General features: G+C 45.4%; 1 protein-coding gene across 1 annotated transcript in view; it reads left to right on the forward strand.

Moving 5' to 3' along the window:
• Positions 1-16,990, forward strand: part of LOC126215070 (homeotic protein ultrabithorax-like) — a 976,291-nt gene that overhangs the window by 43,882 nt on the left and 915,419 nt on the right. The gene's annotated exons all lie outside the window — the stretch shown is intronic.

Genomic DNA, 16,990 nt, shown 5'->3' on the forward strand with positions numbered 1-16,990 from the left:
GGTGAGCTAAAATTTAAGAAAAATAAGAAAATGGCGATCGCCAGGCGAGAATTTGACCTAAACTCCTCCTGGGTGAGCGTCTGTCTACTGGACGCAACGTGGATTCTCGTTGTCTCGCATTCGGCCAGTCGGAGATCGTTCTTTGAGAGGAATTCACATACTGTCGATAACGAACGTCACGGAAAGACTACGTCGATAAACGTGCCGTCTCGTGGCCTATCGAATGTCAGTTAATGGAAGTTACGGCTCGTTCATAAATATAATGGGCATAATTCCGCTGCCAGCCGGGGCAGCCAATAATCTTGTTAACAAGTTCTACAGCCACTAAGTGATCAGCGATTTCTGTTGCCGCAGATGTAGATCTTGTCCTGCCATTGCTCTGGCGTCGTCATACTTAATCGCAGTTACAGACTTTCTCCTTGTGCACGCTTAAGTGGAATGTAGCCAGTTTGGACTTCAGTACCGCAGATGTGTGTGCGTGCGTGCGCGCGTGTGTGCATGTGTGTGTGTGACCCCAGGGGACGACGACAGAACATAAATTTCTTTCGTAAATCACAATTACATTCGGCGACTGTACGTTTCTCTGGTCGCGCGTGATTTACTGTTCTACTTGCTGGTTTGCAAGAGATTCTTTTGTCACGTTTGATAGGGATATGAATCACTTATGATTACGAAGTTTCTTGTTTTTTGTTTCAGCGGTACTGTTAGCCAAAAAATTAGTACGCAACTTTAATTGACATCTAGCTATCATTTCCGACAAGCATTTTATTTATGTAATTGCGTCACTGATTTGGAGATCAGCGTTTCTGTACAGCTATGTGCCTCCCTTATTCCGTAACATGTTATCTATATTTATGCTAATTTTGTCACGTTTCTTTTTTGTTGTTGTTGCTTTTTTCTGGATTTAACGTATATTCGACAGCAAAGTAGTTACGTTAACAGAATGGACTTTAGGGTAGGAGCGATCTTATTCCAGGTACCATTCAGCATTAGTCCGGAAGCAGTTTACGGAAACATTGACAAATTAAATTCGAAGATATGGAGCGAAGTTTGTACAAACTTTGTGATTACGCTCGAATTGTCTTGAACAGTTCAACATCATAACCCTTTTGTCCTCGTTTCTGTGGGTTCTCCTATTCTGTATTCTCATCTTTCTTGCATTGAAGGCAGCTTAGGCTATTAATTATTTAATACGCCTCTTGCAAGTTTCGAAAACGTGTGAAGGAATCTCAAGATTGAGACTGCCAGTCCAAACGAAGTGTGTATCTGTTTTTTCAAGTTCAGTACATGTGGATGTGCTTGTCATTAAAAAGATTTTTTTCTGTGTGCAAATAAGTTCATGATAGCATTTTTCAGCAGAAGCAGCCTCGTCACCCAATAATATTATTGACGACTGTACTTTCGAAAATGTGGGACTAATTGAGCCGTTCGTTACGCATTGTAAAATATTTGAATGTTATTCTGTAACTGTCTTCAGAGTATACGTGTTAGGGATGCGAAAGCTGTGTAAATGAAAATTACCGACGCGAGGACAGATAATAAAAACTTGTATTTTTTTTTTTTTTTTTGCATTAGTTAACTAATGAAAGGTAAGGGACACTCTGCTGCCGACTTCGACAAAATTTTAGTGATATCCAATACATCAGATATCATTCTTTTCATAACCGTAAATCAACTTACGACGTCCTTCCTCAGTTCAACGGAGGAGGACATCTCAATTTCTTGCCATATTAGTTTTCTCCTCATTTGAATTTTTTCCCTCTTTTTCAAATATGTCATCACACTTTCCAAGCATTTCTCATTTACCCTCTTATTACGTCTCTCGTTTCTAATCTCTGAAAAATCGATTATACATTGTAGGTACATGTCATTATTACGATTACTATTCCTTTTCTCACCAGTAGGACCATAAGTCTTGTGGTGGTTTCTTATTAGTTTTGTCAGTTGCATCATTCGTTCAGAATGGTTCAAACGGCTCTGAGCACTATGGGACTTACCATCTGAGGTCACCAGTCCCCTAGAACTTAGAACTACTTAAACCTAACTAACCTAAGGACATCACACACACCCATGCCCGAGGCAGGATTCGAACCTGCGACCGTAGTAGTCGCACGGTTCCAGACTGAAGTGCCTAGAACCGCACGGCCACACCTGCCGGCGCATCATTCGTGTTAAGAAATAAATTATGTCACATTTCCTGACAGCAGCAGTGAAGGATGCCTGGTATTGTTACCAACTGAAATAAATAAAATAACACAATCCTGCGGTCGTCTTTCCGCACGCGTAGCTTTTGCCTCCCACGCCACGCGGAGTTTCGCGAATTATTGCACGGCGCTGCAAATTACCAGTGATACGCTGTTAGCCGTCAACAGATCCGCCCGCTAAATCATCTTCCTCGCCTTCGCGTTCCGGCTGACCGCCGTAGCGGTGACGTGGACAAGACAAGGCGATTATCATCTCCCCCACACGGCGCTGTGCCTCTAATTTATTTTTGCTCAAGCCGCGGCAACGAGTGACAGACCGCGCGCTCGCCGTCCGGTTTTCCCTGGTTTTCCTTCGTCCCGTCTCGTCTATCCTCGGCAGAGCTCGGTTCCCGGTTGCGTAATGGCGCGCCCTTTACCGACGGCCCCAATGACGTATGGCCCCAAAACAAGGCCCCATACCTCGCTACTGGCCGTCCGGAAAACATCGTGTCCGTCGCGCCAGCTTCCTAGGTAATTAGCGATGCGGGACACCGGAAACGTTTCCACCCCAGTACGCTAGCGGCGTCTTCAGAGAACTGGCAGACCGATGTAGAACCATCTCCTTAAGATGAAGACCAAATTGATCTGAATTTAAAAATACTCATATTACGGTACTTTTCTGCCGAAATAAAGGGGTTACCACATTGCTTAGGCCCTTCTAATGTTTCGTAAACGGTTACTGCAGTAAATATAGGTGCGATCCTGTTATCCAAAAAAATTGGGGTTCGGTTTCGAGTCATTTCTAGGACTACTTGCTGTCGCCATTTCTTTCCATTCTGCCAACGATTTTTAAGTATGTTGAATACCGAGTTGTACCAAAAAATGGTTCAAATGGCTCTGAGCACTATGGGACTTAACATCTGAGGTCATCACTCCCCTAGAACTTAGAACTACTTAAACCTAGCTAACCTAAGGACATCACAAACATCCATGCCCGAGGCAAGATTCGAACCTGCGACCGGCCGAGTTGTACCGTTGTCTGGGTCGTATTAGGTGGCAGGCCCTAGTAGGACAATTGTAGCATGGAAGAAAGGTCCACATTAAGCAGCTGTTTACCCTCCTACTGGCTGGCCAAAGTGGCCGAGCGGTTCTAGGCGCTACAGTCTGGAACCGCGCGACCGCTACGGTCGTAGCTTCGAATCCTGCCTGGGGCATGGATGTGTGTGATGTCCTTAGGTTAGTTAGGTTTAAGTAGTTCTAAGTTCTAGGGAACATATGACCTCAGATGTTAAGTCCCATAGTGCTCAGAGCCATTTGAACGATTTCGAACTCTCCTACTGGCACAGTAAATCAGTTTACAGGCAAAAGCGATGCAGCTCCATCAGTCCAACTAAAGCATCGCAGTGTTCCAACCACCTTTTTAGTCTACCATCCCTGCAAAGTGGCAGAAAATGTTGATAGAAATTGTATGTGTCATTTCTATCACAATTTTTTGTCAATGTACAGGTTACAAAACAGTAACAGCAGGTCAGAAAACTGCACCATTGCCATGAGAATGGTTCGCACCCTGGTCCTCTGCTTTACCACGTAGCGATGCGCTACCCCAGGGTGTTTCAAAATATTTTAATTTTTTTGGCTTCTACCATTATTCATAGACCATCAGACTCTCGCAAAACTCGCCGTCGTTGGAGATAATCTTAGGCTGAATAATTCGTCAGCTCAAGAAGAAGGAACTTTTACATGTGACAGCTTTGCCCTGCAATTGTCTTTCTCTACTCCATTTCCGGCCTAAGTTCAGCAAAAGTAATCCAATTTTCAAACACTTGCTTCTGTAACTCCTATCAATTTCGCCTAAACTGGTATGAAGTCCTTAGTCCATTAGTAAACCTGGTCTGATACTCGGATATTCTCGTAATTGTTTTCACTGAACAACGCTTCGAAAGTGTTTAAAATCTCTTTCTAAAGTCACTGAGAACGACATCAAGCAACATTTACTGTGGAGTTTGTGGAAAACACGTCGTATGTACAAAGATGTCCGCAACGGATGAAGAGAGCGGGCATTTGCACCCTCTTGGAATCTGGGGTACCGGATCTTACTAAACACCAAACTTAGCACAGCCGCGATGCGAAATACGGTGGTATTTCCATTTCCCTACTTTGAGGTGTGGCATTTTTTTCAGGTTGTTTTTGTTGCAATCCAGCAGAATTTTCTCCGGCGTTCTGATATTTTTTATTACAGATTTTTAATTTTCAGTAGCAGTCTTAGCATTTTTTCTGATTATTGTATTCCAACGATATTTTTCTATCGTTCTAATTATTTTGTTTTTCAGATTTTTTATTTTCAGTGACAAACTATTATTATTGGAGTATCAATGAAAAAAATTTTTACAAATAACTCTTCGAATGTTCTGGAATCAGTCATGAAAATCGTGTAATTTTACATCATTAAATCAAAACGGTTTCTTTTATATTCAACGTAGAGGTATGGAAATATATAATTAGCTTATGCTAATGAAATACACATACGTTTTTGCTACCGAAGTATTCTACCTATAAAAATTTGGATGATTATCTCTTACTTGTTTGCCGCTTTCATGGTTAACATTTATTTTGCATTTATTTGAAAAATAGAAGGTGAAAAACTGTCTTCCCTTGTGATAAATAATACATTTTCACTACCAAAAGTTTTAAGACGACCAGTTTTGAAAATTGGTGAAGTGGGACACATGGAGTCCCATGAAAGTAACTAGATCCATGTTTGCATTTGAACCTAGGATTTTTCAGAGCTAAATTTTTAATTTTAGAATGATTTTATCAGGATGACAATTATGGAAAGAAATTCAACAAATCAGTACCAACATATATTTATTCTCTGGACAATGAAAAATATGAAATATTTCCCACAAATCTTCATAACATTTGAAGATGGCTTTGACGTACCGCACTCACCAGTGTCTTCTACATTTTATTAAGATATCGGGGCCAGCGGCCTTGCCGAAGAGCCAACACCGATTCCCGAGAGATCACCCATGTTAAGCGACGCGGGCCGAACTAGCACTTGGGTGGGTGACCATTCGATCTGCCGAGCGCTGTTGGCAAGCGGGGTGAACTCAGACCTTGTGGCCGGCCAAAGTGGCCGTGCGGTTAAAAGGTGCTGCAGTCTGAAACCGCAAGACCGCTACGGTCGCAGGTTCGAATCCTGCCTCGGGCATGGATGTTTGTGATGTCCTTAGGTTAGTTAGGTTTAACTAGTTCTAAGTTCTAGGGGACTAATGACCTCAGCAGTTGAGTCCCATAGTGCTCAGAGCCATTTGAACCATTTTTTTTCAGACCTTGTGAGGCAAACTGAGCAGCCACTTGACTGAGAAGCAGCGGCTTCGGTCTCGTAAACAGATATACGAGTGGGAGAGCGGTGTGCTGACCACATGCCCCTCCGTATACGTATCCAGAGACGTGTGTGAGCTGAGGATGACACGGCGGCCGGTCGGTACCTTTGGAGCCTTCATGGCCTGTTCGGGAGGTGTCTAGTGTTACGAAGATATCTGGGCCAAATATGTCCCACAACATACAAATTATATAGAAACCACCAAAATCACTAGGGTGTATAGTACAAATCAGCAGAACTGCTGAGTCGTGTAGTAATGTTTCTAAACAATGTCTGTGATTTATAAGAAAGTACATTTAGTTTCTCCATACATTCTTGTAATGGAGAAGATGGAGATCTGACCCGATTTGCATGAAACACTCGAACTGTTCCTCCTATAAACACACGCCGCCCCATTTAGTCGCTTATAGCCTTCTATATATCGATCCAGTAGTCTGTAGTATTGTTCTCTAAGTTCCGAAAGCACGTCGCTACGTGCTAGGACTAGTTTGCCTCAAAACTGCTTATCACTTTATTGTGACACACTGAGCTGACAAAAGTATGGGATACCTCCTAATATTGTCCCGGACATGTTTCTGCCCGGCATAATGCAGCGCCTTGGTTCAAATGGCTCTGAGCACTATGGGACTTAACATCTATGGTCATCAGTCCCCTAGAACTTAGAACTACTTAAACCTAACTAACCTAAGGACATCACACAACACCCAGTCATCACGAGGCAGAGAAAATCCCTGACCCCGCCGGGAATCGAACCCGGGAATCCGGGCGCGGGAATCTCCGTGTGCAGTCCTGACCTACGGCATCCCAGAAGGCGGGGGGAACTACTAAACGCCCCGCCTCTTTCACAGCGCCGCGCGTCGGCAGGTGACTTTTACGGCGGCCGGCAGGTGATAATAGTAATTGCGGCCCGCTTTACGAGTATCGTTCACTTCGCCAGAGCGGGTGCAGCTCCGAGAGCCGCTAATAAGCTCGTAAAGCGAGCGCCGCCGCGTCGTAAAAATGCCGCCGAGTGTCGAGTTTTATTTAATTTCCCGGCGAGGGAGCGAGCGGGCGCGAGCGCGCAAACCGTGCCGCTTAGTATTTCATTGCCGATCCTCCGCTTACAGGTCGTTTTTGTTTCAACAAAAGCGTACAGCGAGCGGCACTCTGCGTCCCTCTACGACTCTGGGACACGCGTGCTCTGGCCGCTCGTGTTATGTAACGGGCGAGGATCACGGAGTTGGCGGCTAGCTCACACACACACACGCACACACGCACACGCGCGCGCGTGGCTCGGGTGCCAGTATTAGTTAGCTATTAACTTCACCGCGGCGATAAACAATTGGACTCCTCCTCTTCTTTGCCCGCGTCCCTACAGAAACCCTCCCCACCACTTTGGCTCAGTGACTTTTACGACTGTTTAATGAGAGTATGAATTACTGTAACGGGACGTTTTAAGAGCTGCTTACGGTGATAAAGTGACCGCAATTAATGCCACGGGGAATATATATATCAGAATACATTTCGCGTATCAATGCAATTAAAAGTTTTACGACTCGGCCGGCACTATATAATGACATTTTACTGCCCCCTTCTCTCTTTTTTTCTCACACAAATACCGCACTTCTTTTTTTCGGCATGATTGTTAAGTGCGCCGCAAATCATTTCGTACGGGCATGTCTGTCGTGTTGACACGTTCTTTGTGAATGGACTTGTAGGAAGCGTCCGACGCGCAGGAATGACTGCAGTGGGTCTTATCAGCCGGGCAAAATGTTTGTTATTGTTCCGGAAGAGGTCATAAACAACTACACCCACGATAAGACTGAACCGGCGCGTGTCCAGAGCACGCCAATAGCGGCTTCTCAGACTGCACTGGCACGATCTATGCCCTTGTCATTAAATAAAATTACCCTGAGTGGCAGATTTTCTCCGCTCAGGGACTGGGTGTTGACTTGTTGCAAAAAATCAAAATATGTGTGAAATCTTATGGGACTTAAGTGCTAAGGTCATCAGTCCCTAAGCTTACACACTACTTAACCTAAATTATCCTAAGGACAAACACGCACACCCATGCCCGAGGGAGGACTCGAACCTCTGCCGGGACCAGCCGCACAGTCCATGACTGCAGCTCCTTAGAACGCTTTTTTTTTCATTTTTTTTTCATTTTGTTCGTTGTTGATCGTTGTGTTTGGTCATTGCGGACGTCACATGACATCCGTTCAACTTCGTTTGTTGATCCTTCCACTCAGTTTTTTTTATTACAGAGGCCAACCGGCTCTCTGACCGAACACCCTGAGGTACCGTGCCGGCGGATTAGCCGAGAGACCGCTCGGCTAATCCTACGCGGCGTTGAGTTGTTCTCACGTTCGTATCGTCATAATTGACATTCCACTAATGAGATGGTAGCATGGGCACGTCCGTAAAGCCGATATATAAAAAACTGCAATAAAATGAAATAAAATTAAATGATAATTGAAACAAGACCCTAAGCTGTCGACAGGCGTTGATATACATCAACGGGGACAGTTGAAAAGGTGTGCCCCGACCGGGACTCGAATCCGGGATCTCCTGCTTACATGGCCCGAACTCTTACGCGACTCGGTAAGATTGTAGTGTCTGGACATAAAGTTGGGAATGTGGGTCTCACGGGGAGGGATAAATCCCTGCAGACGCACTGTCCTCTGTGCCCTCGGTGGCTCAGATGGATAGAGCGTCTGACATGTAGGCAGGAGGTACCGGGTTCGAGTCCCGGTCGGGGCACACATTTTAAACTGTCCCCGTTGATGTATATCAACGCCTGTCGACAGCTTAGGGTCTTGATTTGGTTATCATTTCATTGTAAGAGAGAGCTGCATGACCCGAAAGAACAGATACCATCTTGATATGAAATAAAATTAACCATTTCAGTAACTTTTGTCATTTGCTTTCAATACTATCTTTCTCGATGCATGCCCAGTAATCCTAGATGCTCTACCTGCCTACCGACTTTAGATAAAGCCCAAATTGTTTTTAATTCTGTTTAACCCCCATGATTGATCAAGCAATGTGATTAAAAAGAATTCTCTGTATAGCTGTTTCCCTTCTGTGTGATGGCATACCTCATAAAAACAAGACCTAAGCATTCTCGAGAGCCTCCTTCTCAGTCAACAACTCGAGCGAATATTGTGTACGATTTATCGTCATGTTCTTGTTTTCATATTTTTTTGTCGTATTCTCTAGCCCAGTGTTCACTTATTTGTGCTGATGACATACTCACACCTAACATTCTTCTCTACTTGGATGTTGAGAGTATGAGTGCTCTGTCTCCCATTGCAATAATCGGTTTGTTCAGAACAACTCATTGTTTTCACTCACCATTATTTCGCTCTGTGATTTACCAACCTTCTTATTCAGGTGCAGTGATTCGTTTAAACAGAATATGCGGATTTCTTATTACCCAGATAATAGTATCTTCATTGTCACTATTTTAATGCCTTTCTTGAGCAATTTTCCAATCTTTCTAAAGATTTCTAATCGTAAAATTTGAAATATATTTTTAAAAATTTGTTCACACTTCGTAATTTATAAAACATTCGATCAATACGTAGACCTGTTGAGGATATTTGTAACAGATCATAAACGGTTGAAGATATTAACGGGATATTTCCGGTTTGGTTCAGTACACAGATGAGCAAGTAATTCTATCCAAAGCTGTGATTGCCAGCCTTACCAGTGTTTCAAGTTTTTGTTTCTTGATTTTTTATTTTTTTTATTTATCTTTTATTTTTTACGGGAAGTTTGGCTGCAAATGTCTCCATGGGCTTCATCAGTCTACATATCTTCTAACACTTCGAATGTCTTTAAAAAAATCTCAGTAAGGTTCACCGTGCTGTGCCGAAAAATTTACAAATGCCAAGCGCAGAAACCAAAGAAACACTCACCCTTACATCCCCTACCACTGTTGAAAATCTCGTTTGACGCATCGAAGTGTGTGAGTATTAAGTGAATTGTATTACATGCATCTCCAATTTTGTTTGACTTGGTACAAAATATTTAATCCTGAAGAAATAAATAACTTGTAAAGTGAAGTCTCTACAACATTCTTTCTTCCAGAAGGGCTACACCCGCGCGGTATGCCCTTCTGTGAAGTTTGGAAGGTAGGAGATGATGTACCTTCGGAAGTACGGTTGTGTGGGCACTTCGTGAGTCGTGCTTGGGTAGCTCAGCTGGCAAAGCACTTGGTCCCGGCAGGAAAAGGTCCCGAGTTCGAGTCCAGGCTCAACACAGTTTTAATCGCCAGGGAGCTCTACATCATATCATACCTCGCTGCAGATTGAAAATTCTTTCTGAAAATAATAAATTGTCATCACGCAGCCAAGTAACCTACTTGTTTTAAGGAAATGTTCTGGCCGCAGTAACGCTGTCTCTCATTGATGTATTCGAAACTGTACCAGGTCTACGATCATCGTTAAGACGATTACCAATGCTGCATTTGTCTCAGAAATGTGCACGTGGATTTTTAAAATAAACTTACCGTTATTCGTTTCCACGATATTTATTGCAGTGAAAGCGGTTACAAGGACAGACAAAAAAAGGAAAAGAAAAACATTACTTCGAAGGTTAGCTAGTTATAGAGGCGAAATTCGGCTGGTCGGCAGCTGCAGATGGTGACAGAAAAAGAGCAAGACGTGGGATTCCGGCTGCAGTGGTGCGGGGTGGTGATAATAGCTGTCCGCCTGATTGGAGGTCACCAACCCCTGGAAGGCGGCGCGCATGACGCACCCGCAGCTGGAACACGCTGGCGCCGCTCCAGCGGCGTTCTGGAGCGGCGAATGCAGATCGCGGAGCTGATTTAGTGCGGCGGCGGCTCCAGGAAGCGACGCTGCGTGTGGCCGGGCGTGGCCGCCGTCAGCCTGGAGTGCTGGAGGCTCCAGGAGCCGGTCGCGCCATCTGCTGGAGGAAACTGCTGCATTGAGCTGTCCGGAGCACAGGGTCGAAGCAGTTACTACAGGATTTCCTTGCAGATACGACTCAACACGTCGTTCGTAATAGAACAAAATTGATTAATGGAAAGATAATTTCTGGAATACCCGCAGGAACTGTTCTAGGGTTGTTATTATTTACAATATATACCTTCTTCTGATTTTACGGCCTCATTGGACCCCTTCAGTCAATCATTTTCTGGCAATCTTCTTCAATAGGTTTTCTTTCCGACTGCCCAGTATCTTTTCATTCGTTCTGATCTTTTTTTTGTCGTTCTGTGTTTGTAAATACCCTTTCTATTGCTTGTCATTTGTCTATTTCTTTGTTTAAATCTTATTTTCATGTTTTTCAGCTTCTTTAAATTTTATGTTTTGTTTTGCAAATCATCCAAGGTTAATTCTACTTCTTTCATATCCTCCCTGATTTCCTTTATCCATCCTACTTGTTGCTTCAAGTTCCAAAGTTCCTGTAAAATTTTTATTGGTAATCTGGTTTCTGGAGTGCTCATAACGTCACCAAAAAACAAAATCCTTTTTTCTGCATAGTATCTGCAATATAAGGCAACAGATTTGCCGCAGTGATAACACCGGTTCTCGTCAGATCACCGAAGCGCTGTTAGGCTTGGCTAGCACTTGGGTGGATGACCGTCTGGGTCTGACGAGTGATGTTCGCCCTTGTGAGGCCAATAGAGGAGCTTCTTTACTGGGAAATGAAGGCACCGGTCACGAAAACTGACAAACACTTACAGTAACACCTGTCGGCTGAGGAGGACACAGCGGTCGGTCGGTCGGAGAACAGGATTTGTAATATATATTAGTCGTGTAGTGGTCAACATTGGAGTGTGTGTCGTCATTTAGTGATCATCGTTGGAGTCTCGATGAGGCTATTCCTGAATGACGCTGTTGTGTGTTGGAAGTTTCCAACGCCACAAGACTGTAGCAAAACGCAAGCGTACATGCATTGTATGGACGATTGGTGCAGGGACTGGTGATAGACGCTAAACGTAAATGAATGTAACACGTTGCGTGTAAGTAGTCGAAGATATCCACTAGTGTACGAGTGCACTGTTTGCAAAAAAATCACTTGAAATAGTAAATTTTGTAGAACATGGGAAGAGTACCCACGTGGAGCGACCTCAAGTGGTATCGCCACGTAAAACACAGTCTAGAAAAAACAGATGCCAGTCTGAGAACCATTTGGAGAATCTTAAGGAAGTGTAGTGCATTCATGACAGAAGCGTCTTATCAAACACTTGTTCAACCGATTCTTGAGTATTTGTCACGAGTCTGGGACTCTTACATGGTGTGATTAATAGGCGTTGCATTTCGTTAAGGGATTTAGTACGCTTGGACACGCACAACGAACTCCAGCTCCAGTCGCTACAGCAGAGACACTGCGTGTTATGGAGAAGTCGGAGAGGTTTGTTGCTGGAATTCCGAGAGGGAACATTGCAGGAAGAGTCGCGCAACAAATATGCTTCCTCCTACAAACTTGTCCAATGGCCATGACGAGAAATTCAAAGCTCATACGGAGATCTGTAGGCTTTCTGTATTCCTTCGCACTATTCCCGAGTGGAATAGAGAAGGGGGAATGAAAATAGCGGCCCGGAAAGGACCCTCCTCCACACACTGTAAAGGAGCTTTCAGAGTATAAATACAGATGTAGATATACATCACAGCATCGCCAACGACCAACTGAGGGCGATGCTGGTCCTGCATGATTAAATTAAATCAGCGGTCATGTATGCTTCTACTTTTGTATCGGTCGTACATGTAGCATCCAGTACAACATAATGAGCTCTATTAGCAATGATAAAGTATGTTAGAGATGTGGTTCTCTTCTTCTTCTTCTTCTTCTTCTTCTTCTTCTTCTTCTTGCGCGATTAGGTTGCACGAGAAATTAATGCTAGTTCGATTTCCTTTCAGCCTAGTAATCATTCATGTCCATCGAGTGAGTACGTCACCGCCTCCGCCCACTCCCCCCCCCCCCCACTCCCCCCCCCCTCAACCCCTCACTTCGTCCAACCCCTTGATAGACCTGATTACATTCCGATTCTCTAAAATTTTTGATTCTAATTCTTTTAGGGCGTTTTTGTGTTTGTTAGTCAGAGTTGAAGTTAGTAATGGTGTTTTACATATTTGAAGATTTATGATCTTGAATGATTGACCTTTTTTTAAATATAGAACTTGCGTTGTCGTCGACATCGTGCATGCTAAAACGCTCTAGACTCTGAAGAAGTCGCCACCGCCTACGCCGGAACGCTCGAGAATATTTGAGCCAAAATTATGTGCGACCAAATGTTTTAAAGGTGTTCATCGTACACCCCCAACTGTTGCGAGAGCGCGTACATAGTAATAATAAAATCTAGAATGTATTTGGCAGCAGATCACATTAGTTTGGGTGGACGCTGGATGAGAGGAACAGTACCTAATGGACAGAGAGACAGTCGTAAAAACGGCTTCGTTACTGTGTAACACCAGACATTGACTGAATAGCGGGTTGGGCGCCAAGCGCATAGCGGCGGACCGTGCTGTGTGTGATGTGCGCAGTGAGACACACCGCAGCCGCTAGGATGAAGCAAGACGCCTTTTTTGCGCCCGAATCTTGGCACTGGCTAGGAATCACGGTCGAGCCAATTCCGGCGAGATCGTGCGCGCAGTCGCGGTCTAGGAGAAGGGACCGGCGCCTCCACAATCTATTAACGGATAGAGACGGCTGTCAGCTAGCCAGACGGCGTTGCCAACGGGCGACGGCGTGTCTCGTGTCGGAAGCTGAGGGGTCGCTGCCAGACAGCACCGACCCTCTGGGAATGGCAATGCGGTCGACTCGCCTCACAACACGGGCCGGCAACGCTTTGTCCACGTCAGACCGCGTCATGCGACGAATGCGCCCGTCAGACTGCGCTAAGAGTCTTACAGCTTGGTTGGCTTGTTCACCTCCGTAGCTAAGTGGTCAGTGTGGCTGACTAGTAGGTGAAGGAGCAGAATTCGATTCCAGGTACTGTCTCGGTGCGAGGACTGGTACGGGATGCGCCCAGCCTAGTGCTGCCAATTGAGGAGCCACTTGACTGAGAAGAAGTAGCACCAGGTCTGCTAAACCGACAGTGGTCGGTAGAGCGGTGTGCTGATCCCCTGCCCTCCATATCGGATCCGTATGATCCCATTAGTATAGGATGACACGGCGGTCGGTCGGCTCCGGCTTGCTCGTCTGTCACCACAACTGCGGTGCTTTTGGTCCTGTAGGAGACCTGGAGGAGTGGATTCAGCAGCCTAATTGGGAAGGCATTTTCTGCCCTCCTGAAGAGTGAGTTGTGTATTAAGTGTACCCGTATCTGTTGAGTGTAGATAACTGGAATGGATGCGTGTGAACTGTGGCGTCGTGCTTGTGTTGTATGACGCTGCATGCCTCCTGCTGCAACATACTCCCTGCATCTTTGCGAGAATGCGGCAGAACTGCTAGGGCCGTTGCAATACATGCATTAAGACTGGCAGACGTCGCTTTCAACAATTACTGTGAGCTACGTTGTTGTTATGCGGCGTACGCTGTGTATGTCGATAATACAGGGTGATTCAAAAAGAATACCACAACTTTAAAAATGTGTATTTAATGAAAGAAACATAATATAACCTTCTGTTATACATCATTACAAAGAGTATTTAAAAAGGTTTTTTTTCACTCAAAAACAAGTTCAGAGATGTTCAATATGGCCCCCTCCAGACACCCGAGCAATATCAACCCGATACTCCAACTCGTTCCACACTCTCTGTAACATATCAGGCGTAACAGTTTGGATAGCTGCTGTTATTTCTCGTTTCAAATCATCAATGGTGGCTGGGAGAGGTGGCCGAAACACCATATCCTTAACATACCCCCATAAGAAAAAATCGCAGGGGGTAAGATCAGGGCTTCTTGGAGGCCAGTGATGAAGTACTCTGTCACGGGCTGCCTGGCGGCCGATCCATCGCCTCGGGTAGTTGACGTTCAGGTAGTTACGGACAGATAAGTGCCAATGTGGTGGCGTTCCATCCTGCTGAAATATGAATTGTTGTGCTTCTTGTTCGAGCTGAGGGAACAGCCAATTCTCTAACATCTCCAGATTAGTCCAGTTACAGTAGCACCTTCGAAGAAAAAGGGACCAAAAAACTTTATTGGCTGAAATGGCAAGCGAACAAATGTACAACTAAATGAAACTTTATAGCTCCCTTAATTCGCCGACAGATAGTGCTTAGCTCTGCCTTTTGTCGTTGCAGAGTTTTAAATTCCTAAAGTTGTGGTATTCTTTTTGATCACCCCGTATAATAAATATGCGTGATCTGAGTTTTTCCCGGCGTACATTAATCTTGAAAATTTCTCGAGTATTCAGCCGGGTAGCGTCGTCCAAAAGGCGCGATATTTCGGCAAGGCGACTTCTTGCCGAAATATCGCGCCCATTGGACGACGCTACCCAGCTGAATACCCGATAAATTTTCAAGATACTTAATATGCAAAAAATGGTTCAAATGGCTCTGAGCACTATGGGACTGAACATCTGAGGTCATCAAGCCCCTAGACTTAGAACTACTTAAACCTAACTAACCTAAGGACAACACACACATCCATGCCCTTGGCAGGATTCGAACCTGCGACCGTAGCAGCAGCGCGGTTCCAGACTGAAGCGCCTAGAACCGCTCGGCCACAGCGGCCGGCAATTAATATGCATTTCCGACCACTGCTCCGCTACCTCAGTATATTCGTTGGTGGACCCATTTATCACCCTGCATCTCTCGCTTGTCAGTGAATGTTGCGCCGGTCAGCCGTTGAGACCCGTGTGGGACGCTGCAGATGGTTCACCGTTGCACCAGCTGACCCACTGTTGGAACTCTCGCCGCGTCCTCTTGCCAGAGCCCGTCTCGGCTGTCGATGCTGACGCGGCCCGTCTTGGCACCACGAGTGGCATTCAGTGGCTGCCCGCCGTGCGTCGTAAATCGACTGTCGTTTAGCGGACGACCGCCAGATGGTATCGCACGCGCAACCGCCTCCATACGCGATGAGCCAGCATCGATTTGCACACGTCTCCACATGTCACACACACGCAGAGAGAGAGAGAGAGAGAAGAAGACAGACAATGGGCAAGCTTCCTGGGTCACGGTATCCATACAGACACAGAAGAGGAGGGGAGAAAATGTTGATAAGGAGGCAGAAAGCGAGGAAAAGTGGTCAAGAAACGAAGGAATTAAACTCATTAGCAGCCAGTGGGCGCAGATTTAAATCAATGGGGCTAGTTGAAAATTGGTGCCTGACCGAGATTCGAACTCGGGCCTCCTACTGCATAAGCAGTTGCACTGAGCACTACGCCATCCGGACACAGTGGCCACCACAACCGCACAGACTACCCTAGCATACCTCTCTCGGACGTATTGGTATAAATCAATGCCCACTGGCAGCTAATGTTTTTAATTCGGTAGTGCCTTGATTATGGTAACCAGCGAGCAGGTGCACGTAACGAGACTAATGAGCAGAGGGACTACATCAGGAGTGGGAAGTATAAGTTGAGGATTTGGGTCTGACGGCCGGCGTGCTAGGTTAGTCGGCGTGCTTGTTGTCACCACTGTCTCTGGATGGTATAGTGGTCAGCGCACCTGCCAAGCAAGCAGGAAACGCGGGTTCGAATCCTGATCTGGCACACATTTTCAACTCGCCCCATTGATATCAAGTAATAGCCACTGGCAGCTAATGTCTTTAGTTCCTTTATGTTCAAATGGCTCTGAGCACTATGGGACTTAACATCTGAGGTCATCAGTCCCCTAGAACTTAGAACTATTTAAACCTAACTAACCTAAGGACATCACACACATCCCTGCCCGAGGGAGGATTCGAATGTGCCACCGTAGCGGTCGCGTGGTTCCAGACTGAAGCGCCTAGAACCGCGCGGCCACACCGGCCGACTACCTTTATGTCTTCAGTCATAGTGGCTACAGGATCAAACCGGTGTCTGTTTTTTCGGACAGGTCCAAAAGAACAGTTAGCAGGTGTATATAAGGAAAAGTAGTGTTGTACGGTCGACACAGAATGAGTTGGGCGAGGGACTAACTCTGGATGGTATGGTGTGTCTGTAAACTGAAGAGCGAGCAGCGTTGGTAGTCGGGGAAACGGCCATTTGCGGAAGAACGCTACAATTGCCCTGCTGGATGAACACGAACCAGTTTGCCGTCTAGAAAAGCAGTGTAAAGTGTAGCGATTCAGTCGGATTTCTTCGTGTGAGTTTCTTGCTTTAGTTTCTCGCTAGTGAATGTGTCAAGAGCAACTGTTCCAACGGTCATGACAGCCTACACAAAACACGGAAAGATATCATCATGTATACGTTATAGTGGGAGCAAATCAAAATCAAATGACAGATATCATCTTACGCTAACACGAATTGTTTCAAAACAACACAAAACAACGGCTGCTAAAGTGACTGCAGAGCTCAACAACAATCTTCGAGACCCCGTATCTATCGACA

This window comes from Schistocerca nitens, chromosome 12 (assembly GCF_023898315.1).
Source record: "Schistocerca nitens isolate TAMUIC-IGC-003100 chromosome 12, iqSchNite1.1, whole genome shotgun sequence".
Classification (NCBI taxonomy): Eukaryota; Metazoa; Arthropoda; class Insecta; order Orthoptera; family Acrididae; genus Schistocerca; species Schistocerca nitens.